This window comes from Amblyomma maculatum, chromosome 3, assembly GCF_055883805.1.
Source record: "Amblyomma maculatum isolate TAMU_Amacu chromosome 3, ASM5588380v1, whole genome shotgun sequence".
Lineage (NCBI taxonomy): Eukaryota > Metazoa > Arthropoda > Arachnida > Ixodida > Ixodidae > Amblyomma > Amblyomma maculatum.
In genome coordinates, this window is record NC_139346.1 from 169,737,936 (window position 1) to 169,762,922 (window position 24,987).

The following is a 24,987-nucleotide window of genomic DNA, read 5'->3' on the forward strand; positions in this document are numbered from 1 at the left end:
AGGAGTGCATCATGACAGCACATGGGCACGTACGTTCAGCGAGGTCATGCGCGAATAACTGATAACTCCGCTGTTATGCTAGAGTTCCATTTGAATAAGCTAAGATATGGTAAGGCACCAGACTGTTTACAGCTGTTTTGTCGTATCTGCTTGCAGTCCGACGCATTGGTAGCAGGTCACAGAGGGATAAAAGTGGCGTCGGTATCGTTTTTGGACGTCGTGTGGAAAGCGAAGAAAGTGGTGGAGAACAACGTGAGTGCAACCGTAGTCACCAGCTTCAGGAAAAGTCCAAGCAGCGCCTGCGGAAGAAGTTCGCTGCTATGAGACGCGACGCTTTTTATTTTTGACGCGATACATAATCAGTTCCGCGAGACTTGCTGTTTTTGCAAGGTACAGGGCTGTTGTGTCTTGGTATGGTATGGTATGGTATGGTATGGTATGGTATGGTATGGTATGGTATGGTATGGTATGGTATGGTATGGTATGGTATGTTATGGTATGGTATGGTATGGTATGGTATGGTATGGTATGGTATGGTATGGTATGGTATGGTATGGTATGGTATGGTATGGTATGGTATGGAGGAGTATGGGGTATGGTATAGTATGGTATGGTATGGTAAGACACGGTACGGTGTGGTATGGTATTATGTATTGTACGGTGCAGCATGGTATGGTGTAATATTGTATGGTATGTTATGTTATGAGAATAGGTATGGCTATGCTACGGTAAGGTACGGTATGGTGTGGTATTGTACGGCATTGTATGTTATGGTATAAGGTGAACATGACATACTATGGTATGCTATTATATGTTATCGTATGGTATAAAATGGAGTGGAATAAAATGGTTTGGTACGCACAGTGCAGAAAGGGCGGGAAGAGGGAATTCTCGATAACTCGAAGCACACTGAACAAAATTTAAAACAGCCTGACTCCTCTAGCTAATGTTTTGATAAAATGGTAGTCCTCGGCTGGACAACTTGTCGAAACGTTGCATAAGGATTCGCGGTTCTTCTCAATCGATGTTGGCTTCGTTTTATACAGTGTAATAAGTCGTGGTATGATATCGTATAATGCATATGTTATGGGCTACTATAAAATCGTTTGGCAATAATGCAGCATGGTGTGGTATTATGATATGCTATATATTTCCAAGCTGCCCATGGGCTATGATGGAAGCGATAGTAGAGAGCTCTGGGTTAATTACGGCCATGCGAGATTCTTAGCCTCACCATTGCTTCGAGGTAAATTTTCTTTCACAAGAAAGAAAAAAAAGAAGCTGGGTTGTATGCACTAAGGCTTCGCGTACAAGCCGTGGCTCGTGAAATTAGCGCTCCGCGATAGAGCCTATTCCTTTGCGTAACATATCTTCCGTTCAACGTTGTAAGGGAATCCATCGATAGCTACAACTTCTTGCCAGATGCGGCGCTTCCATGCTGTGTATCGAATTTCGTGTCGTTAACAATGTGGTCGCTTTTAGATCACTTACCAGCGTATACACAGCCGTCAGTTCAATCAACTTATTTTCGTTAATAAGATATTTTCTAGCTGAATATGGAGGGGCACGAACTTTAACAGGCTCTATGCCAGTAAAACAGACGTTGTTATCGTCTGTGTCTTGAAATAATGAATATAAATTACTACCGAGCGAACCAAGGACAGCATTTGCAAGGCTTACGAAAGGGTTCTTAAGCGGCTAGCTGTTTCTTTATTAGGTTATTTCGACTGAACTATCACATGTCGGGATACCCCATCAATGACCAATATCTAGTTAATTATATGGGGTTTTATGACACATATAAGCGACTGCGGCCAATGCATGTAGCACTGCGACAGACAACCACACTGCTGCGTTTGAATTTAAGCAAGTTATGAAAGTATCGCTGTTTAACTGAACAGCGCTTGAACATGGTAGGGAAGAGAATGGCCGGCTCATACGTGCATGTGTCAGTTCTTGTCTCACGTCAATGCGCAAGCACTGTTCACTCATTTTCGTTAGTATATATGCACCAATGAGCCCGACTAAGCTCTCTTCTTGAAAAAGAGGCAAACCCCATTTCCCAACAAGTATATTCTGCTATTTCCTGCGGCAAAATGCAACCTCTGCCAGCAGCGGGAATTCATCGTCGCTAGCTTCTTCCCTGGTTTCATTAACCGTATCCCGACAGCAGTGTTTATTTCGCAGTTACCGTCTCTCCAAAGCTCGCGGCGGTGTGCTCATAGACGAAGGCGAGCCCCAGGTGGCAGATGGGTGTCACTACGGACAGGAAGCAGGCCGCGGCTACGGGAACGGCGAAGAACAGCGGGTCGCCCTTCAGCTCTAGGCCCTGCGTAGCGGGCGAGATCCCTAGACGTTACATCGACTGCGCTCGCAGCCGAAGGAAGATATCTAACGGCTGCAACTCTCACTCACTCAGTCACTGACTAACCCACTCACCTATGCCCCCCCCCTCCCCCCCCCCCAGGAGGAGTAAGATGAGGAGGAAAGGCAAAGAGGTTAACCTGTAAAAGCAACCGGTTTGCTACCCTGCACTGGGGGAAGGGGATGAGTGGATATAAAAGTTGTGAGAGAGGGATAGTTGAAGTTAGTGCAGTCACATGACAGACACACCACATCACATCACGTCACAGTCATGTCATAGCAAACTCAGTCTTTCGATTAGGCCTGTGCTTCTCATAAAGCGGAGCAGTGCCTGGGAGGTCTTCAACCACCCAACTTCCTCACTACGACTATCACACAGTCACTCACTAACCCACTCACCTACCCCCCCCCCCCCCCCGACTCACTCACTCATTCACTCACTCCCAACTCGGTAGGCCGAGACACAAAGCCTCTAGAACACTGTAGTCGAGGTATTCGTGAGCTGGGGCAAGAGCGGCTCTGACCCCTTCTATACGCGTCAGCGGTAACATGAAAGATGGTTGCAAGCGACTGACAAATGGCCTCATTCTACTTCATCGGAGCTATGTGATGTGCGTGAAACATTTGTTGTGGACTTGCCCAGCTACAACTTTTGTGAGACTACGCTTCCCGAGGAGAGTAAGCCTGCGGTGAGACCTTTATTGCGACTATCGCAAGGGGGCACTGTATAACCGTTTTATCGGGAACTTTTCCGAATGTTTAGGCGAGGCCAGTCTACGCTTCTTATTCTAAATTGCTCCCACATACCCTCTCCTTTTCTTCGTATAGCTAAAGGCAAACATTTCGAATAAAAGAAATAAACTCTCTCTGACCATATATGAGACGATGGGCACGACCTGCTCGCTGAGTGAGCTCGGCTCCTGCCCGCTCTCGTTGACAAGTGAGGTCACGCTAAGGATGACCAACAGCTGCCAAACGTGCGCCATGTCGCGGAACTGCTGCTCAGTGTAGACACTGAAGACCCAAACCGCGAGTCCCGAGTCCTGCAATGAGAGCAGAGCGTTGTATAACCAGACACACCGATTGTCAGCAGTGTGGTTCTCGAGGAAGTGTTCAGCATGCTGAGCTAGGCTGGTAAAAATTGGGCGGCCAACGAGCCAGGCAACCTTGCATCTTTTTTTAAAAACAACAAAAAATAAAACAGATGAATACGTGCTGCATTTCTTAGTATTCGTTCATATTTTCCAGTTCGGGTATAAGACCTATCGTAGGGTGAGGACATAATATGCATCTTAATATTCGTATTGAGAATAATGTACAGGTGCGGTCACAATATTACGGAGCGTGCTCCTGGTGTCGAAAGTTTTTCACGTCTTCTGTAGAGAAAATGCAACGGTTAATCGGCAGCGTACGCAGCGCATGAGTGGCATGTTGTTAAGTATCTTTAAGGTACTTCCTAGTTTGCTAGGCTACGCGAATTGTGTCTTACTTCAAACACATGTTATACCACTTGAGAAATATGGTGTAGCGTGGAGTTTACAGCCGACGAATGTGTGCATGAACTGTGTGAAGGGCGCCCATACCTTGAGAGCAGTCGAGAGCCATAGGCTGCCACCGTGGATGAGGATTATGTTCCATGGCAGCTGAGCGATCACGTTCCGCAAGTGTAAACTGCTCACACCGGGGAAGCCGAACATGAAAGCCAGCGCCGCCAAAGTCATGCTTGTCACCAGCTCAGTTCGGCTAAAAAATAAGAGAAAAAGATCACCAGCGGTGCTGAGAAACTAGCAGCGGAACTCGGAGAAAGTGGATAATAAGAAAACTTGAGCGCCGCCTTCAAGTGTACGACACGGCAGCGTTGAAGGCTCTCATCTACGAAGCCTCATTTGCGTGCATACATTTTGCTACTCGCCTAGTGACCGATCGATTAGTTAGTGCCTCTATTATTAATCGAATACGCACTAATTACGATACAATCGCAAACTATCACATTATCCGGGAAACCAACCGACACACATATAAAGCCCCACTTTATATGTATGCAAGCTGACGAAGGTACCTGCGTGGTCTAGAGCCCGTCTGAATAGGGATCAAAAAGTCCCATGGGTTGGATTCCCATCTTGCCCTCTCATCTGAAAGGAGAAACCCGAGTTGGTAGCGCGTGTCAATTCGGCTATGGCATCTTGTCTCGTGACGTCACACAATCCGCCAACCAATCAATTCCTGGCTATGTCACATGCCACCTAGCTGCCACAGGCATGGCAATGATTTTTCGATCATATATAGCATCGACCCCTACGCTAACGGCGACGCCAATGACGATGCCAGATGTTCTGGAGAACGGTACCTTTAAGGTTATCAGCTAAAAAAAAACAACAACAGAGGATATACCACGAGCCAGAAGAGTATTTCTTATGAGGACTAAATTCTTTTCGAAATCTCGAAGGAAACTGCTGCAAATGAATACTCAGAGCAATTACACTCCCCACGAAGTTCGCTGCCGTACATATTGCTACATTAATCCCATTATAAACGTTATGACTAAGAGTGCGTGAGAAATACACCGGTAGTGTGAATCCGAGCGCCTATTATTAACTTCATGACTTCAGCTGCTACTTACAGTGGTAAGCTAGTGGAGACGTAAATTTGAATTAATTTAAAACTGTCAGAAGCTTGAGATTTTCTCGCAATCAAGAGAAAATGATCCCTCTTATAAAGTTGGGCTTTTCATCAGCCAGAGGCTTGTATACGATTATTTTCTGTCAAGAAATGTTAGTTATTTAGATGCAGCCAATACTTCGAGAGCAGATTTCTAGCTAGGAAGAAAAAAAAAACTCCGAAGCGACAGGTTATTAGGTATGAAAGCCGATCGAGCTTCTTTGGAGCTATATATAGTCATTCTATACAGAGCCATGTGTATTACACTGCTTTAGAACAATGTAAATGTACTTATGTTAATACGAGAACCAAAGAGACATTGACAAAAAAGAAGTACTCAGGTGTCACTTGCTTAGTGAATAATATGGCTGAGCACGTCACCGCCGTCACGATGCAAACGGAGATGCACACGGACTCTTGCAACCTATAAGAGATACGCGTAAAGTGAGTCAGGTTGTTGTAATTCGGCGAGCGGCGTAAAGATTTTGCATTCTTCAACCTCCAAGAAAAACAAAAATACGCCTGAAACAAATGTTTTGCTAGCGCTCCAAAAACTGGCTCAAATAAAGTTTTACCTCTCAGCCAACCAACTCAAATGTAGACGCTGCGAAATCTCACGAACATCGTGGTTTCTCAGCAGGTTGAGCGCGACATGATGACTCGAACCTGACCACGAAACTTGCTGCGATCTATATTTGACAGGCTTCGTGCGAAGTTTAAAAAACTCACTGACAAAAGTGAAAATCCGCTTCTGCAAAGTAAGTAAAGTCTTCTTCCAACATACTCAAGGGCGTTACATATTTGAAAGAAATCCGGATTTCTCTAAAATGGGAATTTCGCGCTACGCCGGTTCGAATTGAACGATTTGAACAGCGCTGTGAAAGAAAGGTAAAGGGCTACTCAGGACACTTACTCAACTTTGCCCATGCTGGACAGCTTCGCTAGCATTATGTCGTGAATGGCGAGAGCGGACGATCGCGATGGGAGGCCGTCACTGCAAACAGAGAGTGCGGCTATACTGCAGAAGTACAAATACTCACATTTAGAGCACAATACTCTCTACAGTTCGCATGCCAAACCTCAAGGTCATCGGGATCCGAAAATTAACACTGAACTCTCGCGCTGTTCAGCAAACATCGTCGTCGTTCATCACCATGCCCAGGCCTTGTAATGTAATGCAATTTGTAATTACATTACAAATTATGCTATCGCCGCAGCCGATCCCGCCTCGTGCAAAACTGCAACAAATGTATAGTCTCGCTGTGTGAAGCAAACATCGTCGCTTTCATGTAGTTTCACCTGCGCCGCTCCTTCATTTAACCTATGTAAGTACGCCATACATATACGCCGTCTCGCTAAAGACAGAGGCCACAGCCGTGCCAGACAGGCTGTCGAGACCGCCGAATAACGATAAGCCACATTAGGCCATTGGCGAGAAGCTATCCAAGCGCGAAAACAAGCCAAGATGGAAGCGAGAGCAGCGGCTGCGGCAGCGGCCGATAGCTTACGCTCTTAAAACTTGGTTCAAGGATAGTTGAACATCTACATATTTTTTTTTTCGTGCAGAAAAAACGCAGCCTGATTACCCGCAATGTATGACACAAGTGCGTAAAGCGCGCACATGAATTACGAGGTTTGCGCAGACACTCGCTTTATTCTATCGCGGAGTGAAGACTTACAGCGTGTCTGCACGTAAAAAAGGTCGAAGTCGGTAAGTTGTTCTCGCCTATACATACGGCTCGTAATCGGCCAGGAACACGCATATTGTACATTTCAATATCAATCATTTTACCTCGGTGACGACCGAAAATCTGCCGAAATTATCGCAGTCGCAGTCTGAATCAAGGGCAGCCCAGCTGCGTTCCGCTCTCTAAGCTTGCACAGTGACTGGACCGACGCATTACTTCCGATAAATCGAATTTCTTGCATTAAGCGAGCTCGAACTCAAAAGATTCCGTTCTAATTCCGTAGTATTAGGACATTTTAATAACCGCAGAATTATTTGCATAACAGAAGAACTGATCTCCACATGAAAGTGGCTCACGAAGCGACGTCTCTGCTGCACATAGAACTAAGGAGTAAAGATTCAAACGTCCACCACTAATATCACAAAGGCTGGAAAAGTAACCGCTCACTTTGCAATAAGTTAAAAAGAAAACAGGGATCATGAGCCCTCTTTTTGAATAAACTTATTAAATGATTGACTGACTGAGTCGTTGAGGTATAAGGCTACAGGTCATGTCATGATAAATTTCGCAGCCCATAGGAAAGCGCTATTAGCTGAGACAGGTTACGTGGCCATACACTGCAGCTATCGCGTTGTCTTAACGTTATACGCTAACTGCCTCAACCATTTTTCATATACGAACGATGGAATTTGGTTGGGCCAGGACATTGTCGCGCATATGGGTATTGCTACTTATCATTAACTGAACTAGGCAAAAGTAAAATTTTCGTATTGATGATGCAGGCTTTATAAAATGAGCTTGAAATGATACCGTATTTAGTAATTTGTGCGAAGTTTTCGCGCATTCCCCGCAGCGTAAAAGGTCGGCAGTGACCTCAGCTGCCGCAATCAAAGCATACTTAACGAAAAAAAAAAGCAGTAGTGACTCAAACGTAATCGCACGCTCTCATCGAGAAGTTTGTTTCAAATATCACATAAAAAAAAGGAAATAAAAATTTCATTAGCAAAAAATGGCGAACATTTCTGGCAGCGGTGGGATTCGAACCCACGCCTCCGAAGAGACTGGTGCCTAAAACCAGCGCCTTAGACCACTCGGCCACGCTACCGACACTGCTTGCAGCATTCCGCAGTGTTCGGCATCGTTTCGCGATACCGATTCTGAGCGGTGCTTTGACCGCCCTTAGCCGTGTAAACCGGCTCACCACGTTCTGTGGACGGCGAGAGATCCGGGCTGCTTGGGTCACGGGTAGCAGCGCGTTATGAGTGCACCCGCTACTGACTGAACAACCGCAGTCGATAAGATGCAGGCAATATCACATATATTAGGTTGCTTGGAGGAGTTCTCCGAGAAAAAGCAAAGGGGCTGGCCCTTTAAACACACGCCTTTGATTTCGTACAGTGAGGTAGGCTTTGGGCTATTTTCATCCCTCATCTCATATCCAACATTAGTGATTGTATGTGGCGAAAATTTCGACGGTGCGTGGGGTGGTTAAAAAAAATCACTTCTCACTAAAGCTCTACGAAAAGTAGGGTGGGAGTCACTACAGCAGACTTTCATCTTTCGCATGGCACGAAATAGCATAACAAAATAAATGGCTCGATAGAAGATCCTCCAGTAGGGTTTTCGCGGAAAAACGCTTAAAACACTTTGGAAAGGAACAACCCGCTGGCTACGAGACCTTAACCCACGTGTTCTTGGTCGAGACATTATTGTTTTTTCTGAAGTGTATGTATCGTTTATATAACAGGCAGTTCTGTACTGTAGAGCATTCTATGTTCCAATAAAACACTACGCAGTTGATGGCAAAATATGTTTGTGTTCTTATAAAATAATTATCTGAAGCAAAAATTCAGTCATTTCGCTTCCAAAGGCTTTAGCCTGTGGAGACTCATACAGGTAGAGACTGAGTGAAATAAGCCCTGTTTGCATGGACTCGATAGCGGGGGCCGAGTTGAGGAAAGGAGTAGAGTAGGCTCGAACGTGCCGAGTCGACCCCACGAGCGCAAGACCGGCTCTGGACGAGAGAGGATTACAGTGGCACTTCACGTAGAAGTGAAGAACTAGCAGACGGCACCCGATTCCGGTTTTCCCCTCAGCGCACCTCTAGCATTTTCCTTATGGTTCTCCCCTCCCACTCTGCCCCGACTCCACTCGACAGCGTTTACATGCTTCCTGCAGCGGGGTCAAGTCCAGTCAACCCAACCAACCCCTGTGCCGGAGTTGACTCTTCGACCCCTCGGCTTTTCGACCAAACCCGATAGCGTTTACATGATTTTCGATCCGATAACTCAACTCAACCCCCTCCTGACGGGTGCATGAACGCCGTTATAGTGAGTGAATGAGCGAGAATGGAGAGTGTAATGCTACCCCTTTGTGAGCCAACAATCTCTCGAGCTAACTAATGAATGAGTGAGTGGGCCAGTATAGTGCTCAAGTATAAGAGAATGGTATACGTGAACAACCGATCTTTTCAGCGAAAGGGGGAACGCTGTCTGATGGATACAGTATATATAGTAAACAAAATTGATGCTCTCGATTCTGCACCTGGAGATAATTCTGTAGTGGCGTTGTACAACCGAGTGGTCATCGTAGCTGCACTTACTATTCGCTGAGGTAGGCGAAGAACAGCGCCGCCCAGCAGAAAACGGTGGCGCACAGGGCCGTGGGTAGGACAATCAGCGCGCTCGCCTTGAACGAATACCTGCGCCGCAGTCGCATTCACCGCGTTTACCAGTATTACTGATGTAAGAGTAGTTACGTACTCACAGACGAAGAAGGTTTAGTACGCGCTCAGTGCGCGTGAATTTATGCTAAGTTATATTATATGCGAGCTAAGGACGTCGTTTGATTTGCGGGTGCGTCACTTCAAGCGAAAAATGAGCCAGCATTCACGCCTCAAATGCTTCCGTCATGGAACCAAGATATGAACAGCGTGCGCAATCTTTCACAATGCACGGTGCGCTTTGTTTTTGATAGACCGTACTTTCTAGCAAAACAAGACCGTAAACAACCGTTATGTGCACTGCGCCCAGCACATAGGTGAAGGGCACTTTTGTCTCCAATAACGACGCCGTGAGATTATCGGCTAGAACTTAAGCCCGCGGAAGTGGCGCCTTTTGCTCACGCGAAAGATTTAGTTTGTGGGGAACCAACAATAGTTTGAATAAATCAAGGACATTGCATTTAATGCTACAGTGAGAGTGTGTCGAATGGAGGTTTTTCGGATGATACATATGGTTACACTATATAATGCCATTATTCACCCAGATTATTATGATTTGTGGGGTTTAGAGTCTCAAAGTGACTCAGGCTGTGAGCGAAGCCGTAGTGGTGGTCTCTGAAATATTTCGACCACCTGATGTTCTTTAAAAAAAAATTTCAACCTTTTCGTCATTTTTGGGTCTTTGTTCAGCATAAATTACAATCACCGGCACCGTTGTGTTTCTGAAGAGGTTTGGCGACTATTGGGGCTGCAGAAATTGACAGAAATTTGGTGCATGGAAGTAGCCCATTCAGAACGCTGAGACGTGCAACCATTGGAAGTGCACAAGTCATCTTTATAACGGTTGCTGTAATGTGATTATTTCATGCAGTGCTGGCATCTTGCATTACTTTACACTGTGCAACATGTGTTTACATTGCACAAATGCGGCTTCGAGCAAAGGCAGTAGCGTGGTCGCGGCAAATATTTTCGAACCAGCCGTACGTGGTTCCGTACTGCAGCGGTGACGTATACCTGGGAATGCCAGTGACGATGAGCGCCCTTGTCGATTTGGCGCAGGCTGAGGCGAGCGTTGATGTCATGACGACTCCGATGATGAACGTCTTCCGGATGGTCAAGCACATCCTGATGAAAATTATTGCTGTTTTACATTGAATAGACTCGGGGAAGGATACCAACTGAATGCCCCAAGATATGCACTTTTATGTAATGTGTTCCCGCTTCAGATGCACCTCTGAGACGCGTGTTATGTATGGCTTTTTCATTTTAATTCTGTGTTGGAAAAATTCTGGACAACGTTTAATTATTGATGCTTTAGTTAGCAATGATTACTTGCCGTTCACACACCGTCAAAAATAAATGTATAAAAAAGTGAATCCCGGCGTTCAGAGTGCCTTTTACAAGACGCTCGTCGCATGTTAATAATTACAGCAAACTTGACGCAGAGTAAAATAGACCTTCCTAGAAGCGCACAAGGAAATAAATCAGCTTTCGAGCCCGTGAAATGGGACACTGCTAAAAAAAAAAAAAAGTTAGCAGCGGCTACAAAGCGAAAAAAATAAATTTAAAATTTTCATTAAAAAGCTGCAATTTGAACAAGATGAATTCAAAAGTTAACTGAACAGAATCAAATACGCAATGAACTGAAAAATTGTCTCCATTCTTTAGTGTGTTTGAGCTCTCAGTGCCTCATTCGCCCCGTTTTTGTTTTGCGATGGCGTTCTACTCCTTACTTTACTCGTATCTTGTGAGCTAAGATGGAATAAAATGTTCATGCAAAAAGGGCACTTACTTTTCAACGCGCATCGCTTCGGGATCTTCTACAATGTCCGAGGAGACAAAGCGGGCAAAAAATTATAAGTTCGTTTCCGCCCCTTGTTGATGGCTTTTTCTAAGTAGCCATAGAGAATTTAAGCTATACCGCATTCGAAGGATTCCGGTGGCAAGACTTGATTGAATTGATATAGCCGCTAAAGGCATAGGTGACTGGGGAAAAAATGGAAATCTTTCGGAAAAGGCCAGTCACAGAAGAAAACTCGAGCGATGAACTGAGATTTAACCTCCTCGATTGCTCTAGATAATAACCCACTGCTCTGATCCAACAAATAATTACTTGTCGAGTCATATATTCTTTCGAGGTTACCACTTCTTCCGCAACGTTCAAGCTTCGTAGTGTAACATGGATAATATATTCTCAATCACAACTGGTCACTGTTAAGAGTATGCCATTCGTAGCCGTTTAATCATAGAGCTCTTAGTTTCCGAGTCAGTTTTATCCAGAATTCAAGCAAATTAAAATTGGGCAATATTTTTTTTAAAGCTCCAATCATGGCGTACAAATAGTTGTATTCAGCAATTCAGCAAACTCCCTGCACATCGGGTCGCTGTGAGTCTTTAGTTTCGCAACAAAATACACATCAATAGTTTTTGTGCGCATAATTTGGTTGTAGCTTTTTTGTAATTGATTTTCACGGTTTATACAGGGTAGGTTAGTGCACCGACAACTGTTTAAAACGATATATTTCATTTTTAATGTTTGTTAGTTACTCTGTCGCCTACATTTGCGTGGTACTCCCATATCAACATTCAAGGTTTGCTTGCTTTTCCATATAGCAAAAACGTTAACTTAAGAAACTACAACTGGGTGAAAGCTTTGCAGAACATTCAGGTGAATTCTTTTAGTCCTAAGTGTAAGCAACGGTACAATGGGATTCGTTCGCCATAGAAGTTTTTGTGGTAATACAAAATAGAAGAAACTTAAAATACCAAGTTCGTGAGTAGGCGTCAACACCAGAGCAACCATTTCAAAAGTGCAAGATGGCGTGAAGAACGACTTTATTACCATGGTTAGCTGTCGAGAGCGAAGTGCTGTGAAGGCGTTCGGTAGTATACTTGACCTCTCTACCCAAAATGCGCTCGAGTTTAGACCGAGTAAAAGCATAGTTTTATTCGAAATGCAGATGTCCTGCAACAAACAGTGTACGCTTTCTAAAGCATGGGTGCTCTTCACATGAGCCGGAATTTGGTCACGCTCTGGCGACATGATTGATAAATTGAATCCTCGAAAACCAGCGAAGCGCACGCCGTCCATATAAGACATTTCTGCATTCAGAAAACGACAACACATTACAATCTAGTGCTTACGAGATGAGGTGCGCGTCACGTCCTCCCGAGAGCAGTTCCAGGGCACTAGATGCCGCGAACACGGAGCCTCCGCCTCCGCCGCGTATCCGAAGTTTGTCTTGGGAGAAAAAAAAGGAGGCGAAATTGAGTCCACTGAACACGAACCCCACAGAATACGGGTCGAGTTGAGTGTTCTAGAGAGCGAGCGAGTTTTGAGAGGAAAACGCTTGGGCAGTCCTATAATCGCTTCTCCTGTTTTAGCACTTTCCCCCTAAATAGGTACCCGACTCGATTCTTTCGAACTTATGTAAACAAAACTTATGTCGTGGCCGCAGCAGCCGCATTTCGACAGAGCCTAGTGCAACAAAGCCGTGCATTCAACCGCCCTTCGGAGAAACCAACAGTGCCTTTGTTAGTGACCTGACGCTCACTTTTATATATACATATTTTTACGAAAGACCCGATGTGGCCAGTTCTTTTTCATTCGACGTAAACTTTCGAACACATTGATTTGTTTGTTATGCTGCCTTTACTTCTTTCTTAATTCACCTTTCTCGCCACGTCCTACTACCAGTGTATATCCATGTGTACTATATCCATAAACGTAGAGAGCGCCATTCACTTGGAACAACGTGTAGAGACACGTGACTTGCCGTAACTCTGGAAGTTTTGGGGCAATGAATCTTGCGTCTTAGGAACTGCTCGAGCATTATGACCCTAGTCACCAGAAGCCTTCACGCTGGCACAGTATTTTTGGCATTGGACTTCTGGGCCGGCACATCCGGCTTCCATATCCCGCCTGCTGTGAGCGCGTTCCGATGGGGGCCGAAATGCGAAAGCCCGTAGTGGGCTGTGTGACATCACAATACATGAAGACCACGAGGTGATCTAAATGTATCCCTAGTCGTCCACAACGCCATCTGTGACAGTTTGAATATCTTCGGGACGTTAAACCTAACCGAACAGAAGACAAGACGTTATAGTTCGCTTATAATTTCTTGGGCATCTGTGAGAAGGGAGGTTACATTAGATACATGCCTGCATGCAAAGCTCACCCCGTTACACTGGCTGTCCAGAAAATGCAGCGTAAGTGAAGAATACAGGAAAATAGGACAGTAGCTTTCACTGTCTTTTCAAATGAGTTCAACAAAGCGTGTGCGTGACTGTGCGGTATCTTTTCGTTCGTCTGTGGCTTCTAAAAGGAGTGCTCCGTATCTGCTGTCAAAATCGGCTCTGTAAAAAGCCAATATACCATTTTTTTTTTCATATCCCCAGCTATTAAAATTTTGAGGGTCGGCTCATTTTTTTATAAATATGATATTTTGATTGCTGCGAAGCAGAAGGCGATGGCGATGCAAGTATCTGTACAAGTCACCAACGCACAAAGAGTTGGTCGCACGCCTCGTATCGTTATGCAGACTTCTGTGTACCTGCTGGGGACTGGAAAGCCGTCTTGCCTTAGATCTGTTAAGCTCATTGACGTCGGCATCAGCGCTTCCTGATTCACGGTCCTCAGTATCGGTCTCTACAGAAAACCCGATACTCGGAGGCCAGCCCGTGAAGGTCCCGCGTCGGGCTCGTACGGCACTCAATCTCGACGAAGCCCTGAACAGAGAGAACCAATGTTGCGTTATACGCGTAAAGTGAATCCAGATTGCAGCTAATTCGTCCCAGTAGCAATTCTTGAAGAAATATGAAAGCATTTACGTTAAAACACCGGCTATGTCGCTTTGAGCACTCCCTCTTTGCGGTTTTGATTGCTACCGCTGACGTACACAAGAATTACGTTGTTGTTTCGCAGAAAAGGGCAAAAACTGCAGCCGTCAGTGAACAGAGCTTTGTACTCTTGCTAAAAAATACCGGTAGAGCTTATGGTTGCGATGCGTTAAAAAGGCCCATTTACGTGACCAGCCCAGGATTAAAGCGGAATGAAGGAAATGGCAGAAATCGCACACTTTTCAACAACTTCAAAACATGAACACTTCAGCACTTCTGCGTATTCCTCGTGCAGGTAAGTTCGGCTGTTATTTCAGTGAAAACCTACGAAGAATAACGAACCTAGTCCCCAGTGGCACTACCACATGTTCCAAGACAAACAGCGTTGCTGTGTAAGCCTTGCCCTTCCCTTCTCAGTAGGAAAACGACTACAGAAATTTCTTATGTTATTACAGAACGTTCTGTTGTCACAACAGGTTTTTCATCAAAAACAGCACAGAAATTCTGTCGTAACAACAGAGAAATTTCTGTAGTTTTCCTGCACAACAGAAAAGTGCTACAGAACTACAGACAACAGAAATATACTACAGAAAAACTACAGAACTACAGAAAAACCTGACGTTTACGACAGAACTACAGAATATTTTGTCGCATTTTTGACACGATTCTGTAGTTTATTTTTCGACTGGGGTTTGTTTACCCGAAGTGCGCTCTGTACCTTACAGAGTACTGGCTGCGGTCCCAGGGTTCGAGCTCGAGTCTCTTTCGCTCTGTCGTGCTTCCGCATTCACTCGGCCGAGCATGCGCGTCTGACCGGCGCTCGGGGCTGGCGTCGCGCAGCACGACCGGTGGACACGAAGTTCTCCGGCTCTTGCGGCGTGACGAAAACTTCCGGAGAGCCACGGGAAGGCTGTGTTGACTGTGTCGCTGCGGCTGCTCAAGCGCAGGGGTCGATGACGTGCACAGCGGCTCGTCGATGCTCTGAAGAGGCGAGTCGCTGGGTGACTGCGAGAAGGGCATGTCGAGGTCTGTCGGTAGCAAAGCGACGCCCAGTGTCACCCTGCCGCATACGTCCGCCATGAGGGACTCCATCTTGCGCAGCGCGGCACGCTCGGTTTGACCCGGAGACGCCGCTGCTATCCTGGAGCTGCAGCAGAATGAAGAGGGAATAGCTGTCACAGCGATTCTAGCTTTTTCCCGTTGTCGATTTGGCTCCTAATCGGAGTTGAGTGTTGTTAAAGCGGGGAAGTTACGTAAGAGGATTTAGGACTTCCCGTGGCGAACACTCTTAAGCTCCTTAATGTATGTATGTATGTATGTATGTATGTATGTATGTATGTATGTATGTATGTATGTATGTATGTATGTATGTATGTATGTATGTATGTATGTATGTATGTATGTATGTATGTATGTATGTATGTATGTATGTATGTATGTATGTGTGTATGTATGTATGTATGTATGTGTGTATGTGTGTGTGTGTGTGTGTGTGTGTGTGTGTGTGTGTGTGTGTGTGTGTGTGTGTGTGTGTGTGTGTGTGTGTGTGTGTGTGTGTGTGTGTGTGTGTGTATGTATGTGTGTGTATGTATGTATGTATGTATGTATGTATGTATGTATGTATGTATGTATGTATGTATGTATGTATGTATGTATGTATGTATGTATGTATGTGTGTATGTATGTATGTATGTGTGTGTATGTATGTATGTATGTGTGTGTATGTATGTATGTATGTATGTATGTATGTATGTATGTCTGTATGTATGTATGTATGTATGTATGTATGTATGTATGTATGTATGTATGTATGTATGTATGTATGTGTGTGTGTGTGTGTGTGTGTGTGTGTGTGTGTGTGTGTGTGTGTGTGTGTGTGTGTGTGTGTGTGTGTGTGTGTGTGTGTGTGTGTGTGTGTGTGTGTGTGTGTGTGTGTGTGTGTGTGTGTGTGTGTGTGTGTGTGTGTGTGTGTGTGTGTGTGTGTGTATGTATGTATGTATGTGTGTGTGTGTGTGTATGTATGTATGTATGTATGTATGTATGTATGTATGTATGTATGTATGTATGTATGTATGTATGTATGTATGTATGTATGTATGTATGTATGTATGTATGTATGTATGTATGTATGTGTGTGTGTGTGTGTGTGTGTGTGTGTGTGTGTGTGTGTGTGTGTGTGTGTGTGTGTGTGTGTGTGTGTGTGTGTGTGTGTGTGTGTGTGTGTGTGTGTGTGTATGTATGTATGTATGTATGTATGTATGTATGTATGTATGTATGTATGTATGTATGTATGTATGTATGTATGTATGTATGTATAACTTTATTAGGGAGCCGGCAAACGACGGGTTAAAGCGTCGTGACGCTGGCCAAGCGTCTACCCGGGGTTAAGCCCTACTCTGCACTACCTCATTTGGCCCGTTTGTGGCGGGTTGTGAGGCTTGTGCTTTTCGAGCGCACCCCGGGCCTGCTGGACGGCCCATAGTTGAATGTCCTTGTCTGTATTTTGCACAGCACTTTGAAGTTCCGGCGGGTATGTCCTGGATGCAGCTTCGGTCGGGAACCTGGTACAGTCCCAGAGAGATGTGCCATTGGTCCGTCGGACCCACTTGACAAACACTGCACATATCACTCGTGTAGATGTCTGGGTGGAGGACGTGTAGCACTGCCGGGGCTAGGAGTGACCCGGTTTGCATTTGCCTTAGGATGACCGCCTCCTCCCGACTAAGTGCATTATTAAGCTCCTTAATAATGCAATGTAATTTACATCGTCTGATGACCGCTTCGCCTCCGAAGTCCAGGTTAGCCGAACGACAACGTCGCTAACATTAAATATTAATCTTGAAAAATATACACTTTGTAACAAAACGCATCTTGCACTTGACGATTTTTCACTGGGTTCTTTGAATGGGCCTTAACCACATGCAAACTTAAGAGTCTGGGAAATCGTCTAACGTGATAGGGATTTCGCGTTTAGGAAGGTGCCAAAATCCTGGCAGAGTACTTGGTTTTTTTTTTTTTTTTTGTTGTTGTTGTTGAGATTTTTAGCACATATACTCCCTCAAACAGCAGGTAACATTTTAGCGTCCAGATATTGTTGATGTTAAATAATGAGACCAGATTGTCCCTAGCACCGCTGCAATTCAATGCTGCTAGCTGAACTGCACTGAAAGAAGATGTGAACGAAGGCTCGGGGAAGCAGCCAAGCAGCGAAGGAAATATCGTCGCTACCACGTACAAGCTGAGTTATAAGCGCCGTGAGTTTCGAGGTCCGTGAATGAAGTCCTCACCCATAATCGGGATACATACATTGTTCTAGCGATAAAACAAAAACTTGTTGAAAACTCGGAGGACATTTACTTTGCCGCTCTCGCGGTCATCAACAAGGCCAAGACATCCTAGTTATTGCTACATACCTCGACCTATCCGCCGAAGGTGCAGACTGGATCTTCCGTTTAAGAATGGCGTCCATCTCTTGCACCATGCGCTCGTATTCGATGGGTGAGAAGGAGGACTGACGTAGTAGCGTCTGCAGTACGGACACAAAATGTCGAATTCAGGTTGAGTTCCTAATTCAACCTGAGTGTGTCGAGGCGACATTTATTCTTCTCTGTAAATATGTAAAGAAAAGGCACAACTCGTCTATAGATCGGCTTCCTTGGGGCCTTCTTCGTTGGAGAAGTGGCATTATATAATGGCTGGCGTGCCACGAAAGCCGCGCCGACTTGGGATGCCGGCCGCAGATCTGTTGGGCTGAGCTAGAGCAGCCGTTGGCTGAGTCGAGTAATCGTGTTTTGATTAATGTTAACTTTAAAATGTTTCTGCGGCATTCGGAGGCGTTATCGGGCTGCTGTCACTGGCGCATCGTAGACTTGCTCGCAAACGAAATTTACGCCGAGCAAGAAATGAGAGCTTATTGTATATAAACGGCACTGTATATACAATGCTCGCAGCGTTGAAATGGCAAAGAAACAACTCTGTGACGCCAGGTTGGTAGTAGATTATCAGCTGTTCATGCGGTACACCGGATACAAATCCAAAAAAGAAAAAAGACATTTCTCTTATTCTAGCAAATATTTGTGCACGATAGTTAACTCGGGTCTTAATTCGGCAGCCCGGTGGTTTTCGAAAACAGCTTCGCTTCGTTGTTTACCACTTCTTACACTGATATATAATATATAGAGCGACGAATGAGTCATCTTCCGGTGTACAGTGGTCAGTTTGGGGATTCAGATAAAATCTTCGTATACCTTGCTCACACTTCTTTCGGGATGGCAAGTACAGTTTCGAATTCGAGATGTTTACGCGCACGTAATCATTTTATCTCGTCACAAATAATATATTGCATACATAAGTGCTGTAAATATCTCTCGCCACCTTTTCATGATAAGCATGGAAAGAAATCAAAGAAAGAAGTCAGCTGGCGCTTGACTTTTTTTTTAAGTAACGAGTAGTCACATCTAAATTTTAGTTGCATATTTTACGCTTCTTATAGATGTATAAGAAATCAGAATCCATTGATAGCCATATGCTATTTGCCAATGCGGCCGCTATGTCGTTTCCTCACCTGTTTCTGTTTCAGCAGCCGAGCGACGGCTAAGGCTCCAAAGTTAGGTATTAGGACACGCAAAGGACGAGAAATGTCCACTCCTTTGCTGTTTTTGGCCACCACAACACTAACTGGGGCTTGCCTTAAGAGCCGTAATCATAAAGATTGAACAAACAACGATTATATCCCAGTTTTTAACACTCACCTGCCCTATACTTTGACGTCACAGCCATCGTTCGGCTTTTGAAACCAAAACTGAAAGCAGCTAGGTAAGAAAAAATAATCTATTATAAATGATTTAGTGACCGTAGGTGAATACCACGGGGTGATGCATATGCAGTATCGCGCTACATATCATTAACAAAACGTAAAATGGAACCAAAATATAAAATCTATACTCATTCGATGTCCACATATTCATGACTGCCTGAACAGATAAACAGCACTGCAGTAATGTAAGTCCACAATAAAGCAGTGAGGACGAGACAGCAGGAGCAGTGCGGATTTTTGTTTTGATATCTCGAACTCTGATTAAGTATATATATTGTTGCCGCACACTCATCTGCACCGCCTGTATTTTTGCAAACAATTGGGAAAGACCAGCCAGCTCTCGTAGCGCTTATATTCGTTGCAGTGCTCTCTGGACTATGCGTTGCGGCGCTCCTATCAGGACCACACAGTACTGCTCCACGTAAAGTCAAAACTAAGGAGTTCGCCAGACACGAGGTACGTGCCCTGGACTGGCTCGTTGTTCGGAAGTGCTTCGAGACGAACTTAGAGCGCAGGTGCAGCACTGTATTCTCGAGGACGGAGCTGAGCACGAGGGCAACGAGGAAGTCCGGCAAGACCAGCGCTCCCAGGAAGGAGGCGGTCATGAAGGCGAACACCAGCGGACGCAGACGCGCCCCTGACGTGCTCAGGAGCCAAAGGGCCGTGCGAAGCGAGAGGCTCGTCGAGTCGGCGGCCACGAACAGCGAGAGGGACGCAATCAGCACCACCGAGTCCACCTGGACATGACAGAAGGCCGAACTATAGTGTGCTGGTACGCTGTAGCGGAAATAAGAGTACATGACCGAAGTGCGAATTCGGTCCCAGTTTAATACGGATGCGGAAAGATCAGCAACTAACGCACGCTAAGTCATGAAAGCATAAAATATTTTCGAATTTTTCGTTAACTACTAAGTGCCGTGATTAATATGACCGACTATTGTGCCGGAGTACACGGGTTCGATACCGACCGCCGGCGGCTGCGTTTCGATGGAGGCGAAGCGAAGAGGCGTCCGTGTGCTGTACGATTTCAGTGCACGTTAAAGATCCCCATGTAGTCAAAATTACTCAGTAGCCCTTTACTACCGGCTCCTTTTTCTCTCTTTCCACTTTCAATCGCATCTTACTCTTAAGGCGCGGTACAGTACAGCTGTCCAGAGAAAAAGTGTGACAAATACTGCGTCTTTCCTTTCTTGTGAACCAATTATCATGTTTATAATTAACTACTAACTTTCTGTATAAGATGTGTATTTTTCCTTCGTATTGGTATGGCTGCTCTCGGGTGGTCTCAAATCATATGGTATAGGTCACGATTCTATGCTAACAGTATCTGTTAGTCAACAGATACACAAATTAAAGGATTAGCGATTAAACGAGTGGTAATGCGAGTGTATGTGAGCGAGGATTCGCGAGGAGTGCCCCGGACGGGGGCCGTTATTCTGCCCCGTCATACCCTTAAAGGCGAAGACTAAATTCCCTCTTCCTCTCTCATTTATTTACGTTGCTCCCGTACTGGCTCGTAGTACAGATCTCCAATGGCATCGCATCATAAGATGGCACAATCATGCATGGCAACGCTTGAGTCAATGTCTTCTAGGCATGCAACCAAGGAGTCGCAGCATGAACATGCTTGCAGAGCAATAGGAAGAAAGGAGCAAAGCTGAATGCGTTTTACCCATTACGATGTTACTTGTGCAGTTTTGAAATTTCACAGTCGTTGCTTCTGGTAGGTGACACTACTTAGTCCAAACCTATGTGCTAAGAACATTAGACAAAATGCGAACAAGACAAAAGAAGTCCCAACAGCAAAACAACATCTTAACCGAGTCTGAATTATTATCCCCACCATCATCTTAACCTCCCCCACCTGAATACACCCACTGCACGCCAAATGCCTCTTTCATATCCCTCCAATTTTCCAGGTATTGTGCCAGCGGCATCCATGTGATCCCCGTAAACTTCCTAATCTCGTCCGTTCACCTTCTTCATACTAAATTGACAACAGTTGCCACGCCGCCAAAACTCTTCACGTTCCTCAATAAACCACTACTACAACTACCAACAACTTACTACATCCGATGTCGTTTCTTTACCGGCAGTTTTGAAAACCAAACGACTGTTGAGCTATACCTCTCATAGAGACCAAATTATAACAAGGGTTTTAGGGAAAGCGGCCATTAAGTAGGATTTTTGAAGCATGAAAACGGTTTCTGCAGCTTCAATCTTAACTAGTGAGCTGGTTAAATAATCTGCAATGACTAACTTAAAATTAGGAACTTCAAGCCGACCGTTTGTGCCAAAAAGACGCGCGATTTCGAATAATCCACACTCTAGCAGCACCCCCAGTGACGTCAGTCAGTGGCATCAGTGCCCAATGACTTCTTTGTCCCGCTTGCATTGCGGTGCTCGCCGTGCTCGCTGCTCCAGCCCGCGCGAGACAAAGAAAGTCATGTTTCACTGGTGCCACAGATTGACAGCACTGAGAAAGTCGCTTGTAGCTCCGAATTTTCGAAAAAGTGTGTCTTTTGGCACAAGATAGCCAAAATTGTTTAGTACAGCGTCGAGGGAAATGGCGTTTTCAGCATTCTAATAACTAGCATGGCTATTGCTAATTGCTAATTGCCGGCTGCAAGTCTAACTATATCAAGATGCCTAGCCAGTAAATGTTAAAAATTATCACAAAAACATTCACTGGCCTAAACATCGTTAACCTTTCTCGTATGTGCCACAACACCGGTACTATATGGTTCTGCAGGAGCCGTTTTCATACTACCTCAAAAGGGTCAGGCCTATCTGACGTGTAATGGGCCCACTAATTATTTAAGCCGGAATGAAATAATGTAGATTCGATAATTAACTGGTTATTGCATACAAAAAATGAAAAATTTTGTGAAAAATTAATATCACATTTGTTTGAATTCTCAAACTGTAACGGTCACGACTCACACCCTAGCCTTGAGAAGCATGTTGACCAATGGCGTCATGATCTCTCGGTAGAGAAAAATAATGCCCGTATTTCACTTATCGTGTCCACTGCAAATGATTGTGGGGACTGCAAAAACAATGCGGGTAGCGTTGGCCAATCCATCGATAGGCCTCGTTACCTATTGGCAACTGCCACAGTGTATACAATAATGTCGCAGCGTTACGTGGGGGCCTTCATGCTCCGTTAGGATCCGTACTCACTCCAAAGCCGTGCACTGTTGTCTCGTCCTGGTGTACCGCGGCGCCCATCGTCGAAAGCAGGAACAGCGACATCAGGCATGTCGACACAGGAAGCGGAAGCAGTCGCAGCAGCCACATGCTGAGCACCACCAGCATGCAGAAGGCGCTGCTGGACTTCTGCAACACGCATGTCAGTCAGGGCACGTTCGTCACGTTCGATGTCGTCGTGCCTTGCGTGCACGCTTGCCACTGATTGGTAATTAACTTTACGCCCGCAAAGTGAGGCTGATCGCATTTTTAGCGACTACCTAGAAGATGGGGAATCTAGGTGCACTAACAAAACAAATTGTATGCATCTCCTTTACTAACTGCCCACTCTACTAGAGTGCTGAATTATAACGTATTTGCAAGCTATTAGACGAGATTGCTTCGTGATCTGTTGACGTTGGTCTCTGGTTATTCTGATTGGCCAGCTTAGTGCGTGCGGCCAATTACACGATATGTATTATAGAACTCATGTTATGCCAAGGATACCTCGAGTAGTAACATCTGGGTTTTAATGGCATAGGCTAAGCGAATGAATTTGTAGTTTTCGCAAATTCAGTACAGTGCGAGTCTATTCTAATATACTAGAATCTAAATAAATGGTAGCGAGCATTGTTTTACTTGCAGCCGCCTCCAAAGACGCTCTTTAACTAGTACTTAATTCCAGTAAACAATGCCTACTCGAAATCTGGGATGCTTTACCATTTGCTTCAGAATTGCTACCCTATTGTGTGCTACAAAAGTTCAATGGAAGCAGAAGATGATATGCTGTGCTCTAGTTTTAAACTAATCACATGACATTTGGCCTTGTCTCTAACCATTTTTAGAGCATTGGTTGAATGAGCGACTTTCGTCGCAATAAACCTACGATGTAGTAAATGCTATCTTCGTAGTTTGGTTTGGGTCTGAGGTATAACGTTCCAAAGCTACTCAGGCTATGAGAGACGCCATAAGAGAGAGCTCCAGAAATTGCAACCACCTCGGGTTCTTTAACGTGCACTGACATCGCACAGCACACGGGCGACTAGCTTTTCGCCTCCACCGAAAGAAGGTATCTACATAGTGATACACCGTAACCAAAATGCAGCACACCCACAAAACAAATTTACCCTACACACTAAAACCTGAATGCTACTGACAAAGAGCAAGCTACTTTCTCTTCAACAGCTGTTCCTTCCCTATAGGCAGCTATTACTGCAGCAACATTGCCCGAAATGGAAAATTTCATGTTCCCTCGTGCGGGAAGAGAGCAGAGCAGCTCGCACACTTTTGCTGAGGACTAAGGGAATTAGATACTGGTTGGTTTATGGCAGTTGGTTGATCGGGTTTAACGGCCCAAAACGACAGGCTAGTAATAAGGGGCGGCGTAGAAGAGGGCTCCGGAAATTTCTATCACCTGGGATTCGAAATGTCCGTAACCCTTCACTATGGCGTATTTCTACAATTGTGCGAAAGTTTATGCGACCATGCAGACAGACTATAGATAGATCTAGGAGCGAGAGGAAAGAGGTTTGCTTGGAGAGGTATCCTGGCGAAAACTGGTTGAAATGCGAGTCACTAGATACACTGCAACAAAGAGACAACATTAACACCGCTTCTTGGGCCAACTTGAATTGGAGAAAAAAATGCGTCGAACAATACACAACACAAGAAAGAAGACGAGTGTATTGTTCGGCGCAATTTTTTCACCAATTCAAAGAGACAGCGGTCACCTGTGCACGGCTCAGCCTTTCTCACCGTGTTCCCGAGCAGAAGAATCGGACTGAGGCAGATGGTTGGCGCCGCACATCTGAACACGTACACCGCCACCATCCACATCCTCTGACCACGGCGGTTCCTTTCCGAGATGGGCACAGTCATTCGCTGGCCGTTGTGTCGGCTGCGTCACTCCTTAGGAACGAATCAGCGTTGCTCTTCGTGGGGCCTAAGGCTATTTGCGGTGTCAAGGCGTTCACGAACAACAGGAGCTCCGGTCGTGATGCGTGCGAGAGCGGGCTTCGTCTTCTTCTTTTTCTTCGTCTTCTCCTCTTTCGATCACTGCGAGGCTCACCTTCTCTTTCACAGCAATGGATGCACATGAAGGCTTCTTTGCAGTAATGCCACGACATCTATAGCACAGCAGCTATCTAATCTTCTGCTCCCGGTGACTGAACAATCAGAGTATAATCAAAACAGCTTTGTTATCAGCAGTTCCAAAACTCTCCTTAGAGGCCATGGATCGAAATTGAAACGGTGCGCGTGTGGTGTGTATCTTCTCCTGTGTTTGTGTTTGTTTGCGCCACATATCTGAATACGATGATGCACCAACTAGCCCCTCAAGCCGTTATTTTGAAACGGTTCATTGGAGCAAAACTTGGGGTGATGAAGATGATATTCTCCATACCATAGTTACACCGCTTGCGGCATACAGAGGGAATGTTCAGCTGCATTTAACGCAAAAAAAAAAAAGAATTAAATGTTGCTGGGTTCCACAGGGTGGCGGCAGCCCATTTTATAGCCAGTCCGACTAAACCTGTGTTAAAAACCCTCAGTAACTATAGTCCAAAAAAGGGTAAAGAAAGTAAGAATACTGATAGATATTGAAGCCCACATCACTTTCGCACACACAAAAAAATTTGATCTAGCTTGTGCAGCACCAGACATATTGATGATTAAAATGTATCCACGTGTTTTTCCTCTCCACTCATGCGCCG

At 45.2% G+C, this 24,987-nt stretch overlaps 1 non-coding gene and 1 pseudogene across 1 annotated transcript; both read right to left on the bottom strand.

Moving 5' to 3' along the window:
* LOC146196846 (uncharacterized) lies at window positions 1-24,154 on the bottom strand (annotated as a pseudogene).
* Window positions 7,734-7,815, bottom strand: TRNAL-UAG (transfer RNA leucine (anticodon UAG)). The gene has a single exon. It is a non-coding gene; the product is annotated as a tRNA-Leu (tRNA).
* Window positions 24,155-24,987: the final 833 nt, after the last annotated feature.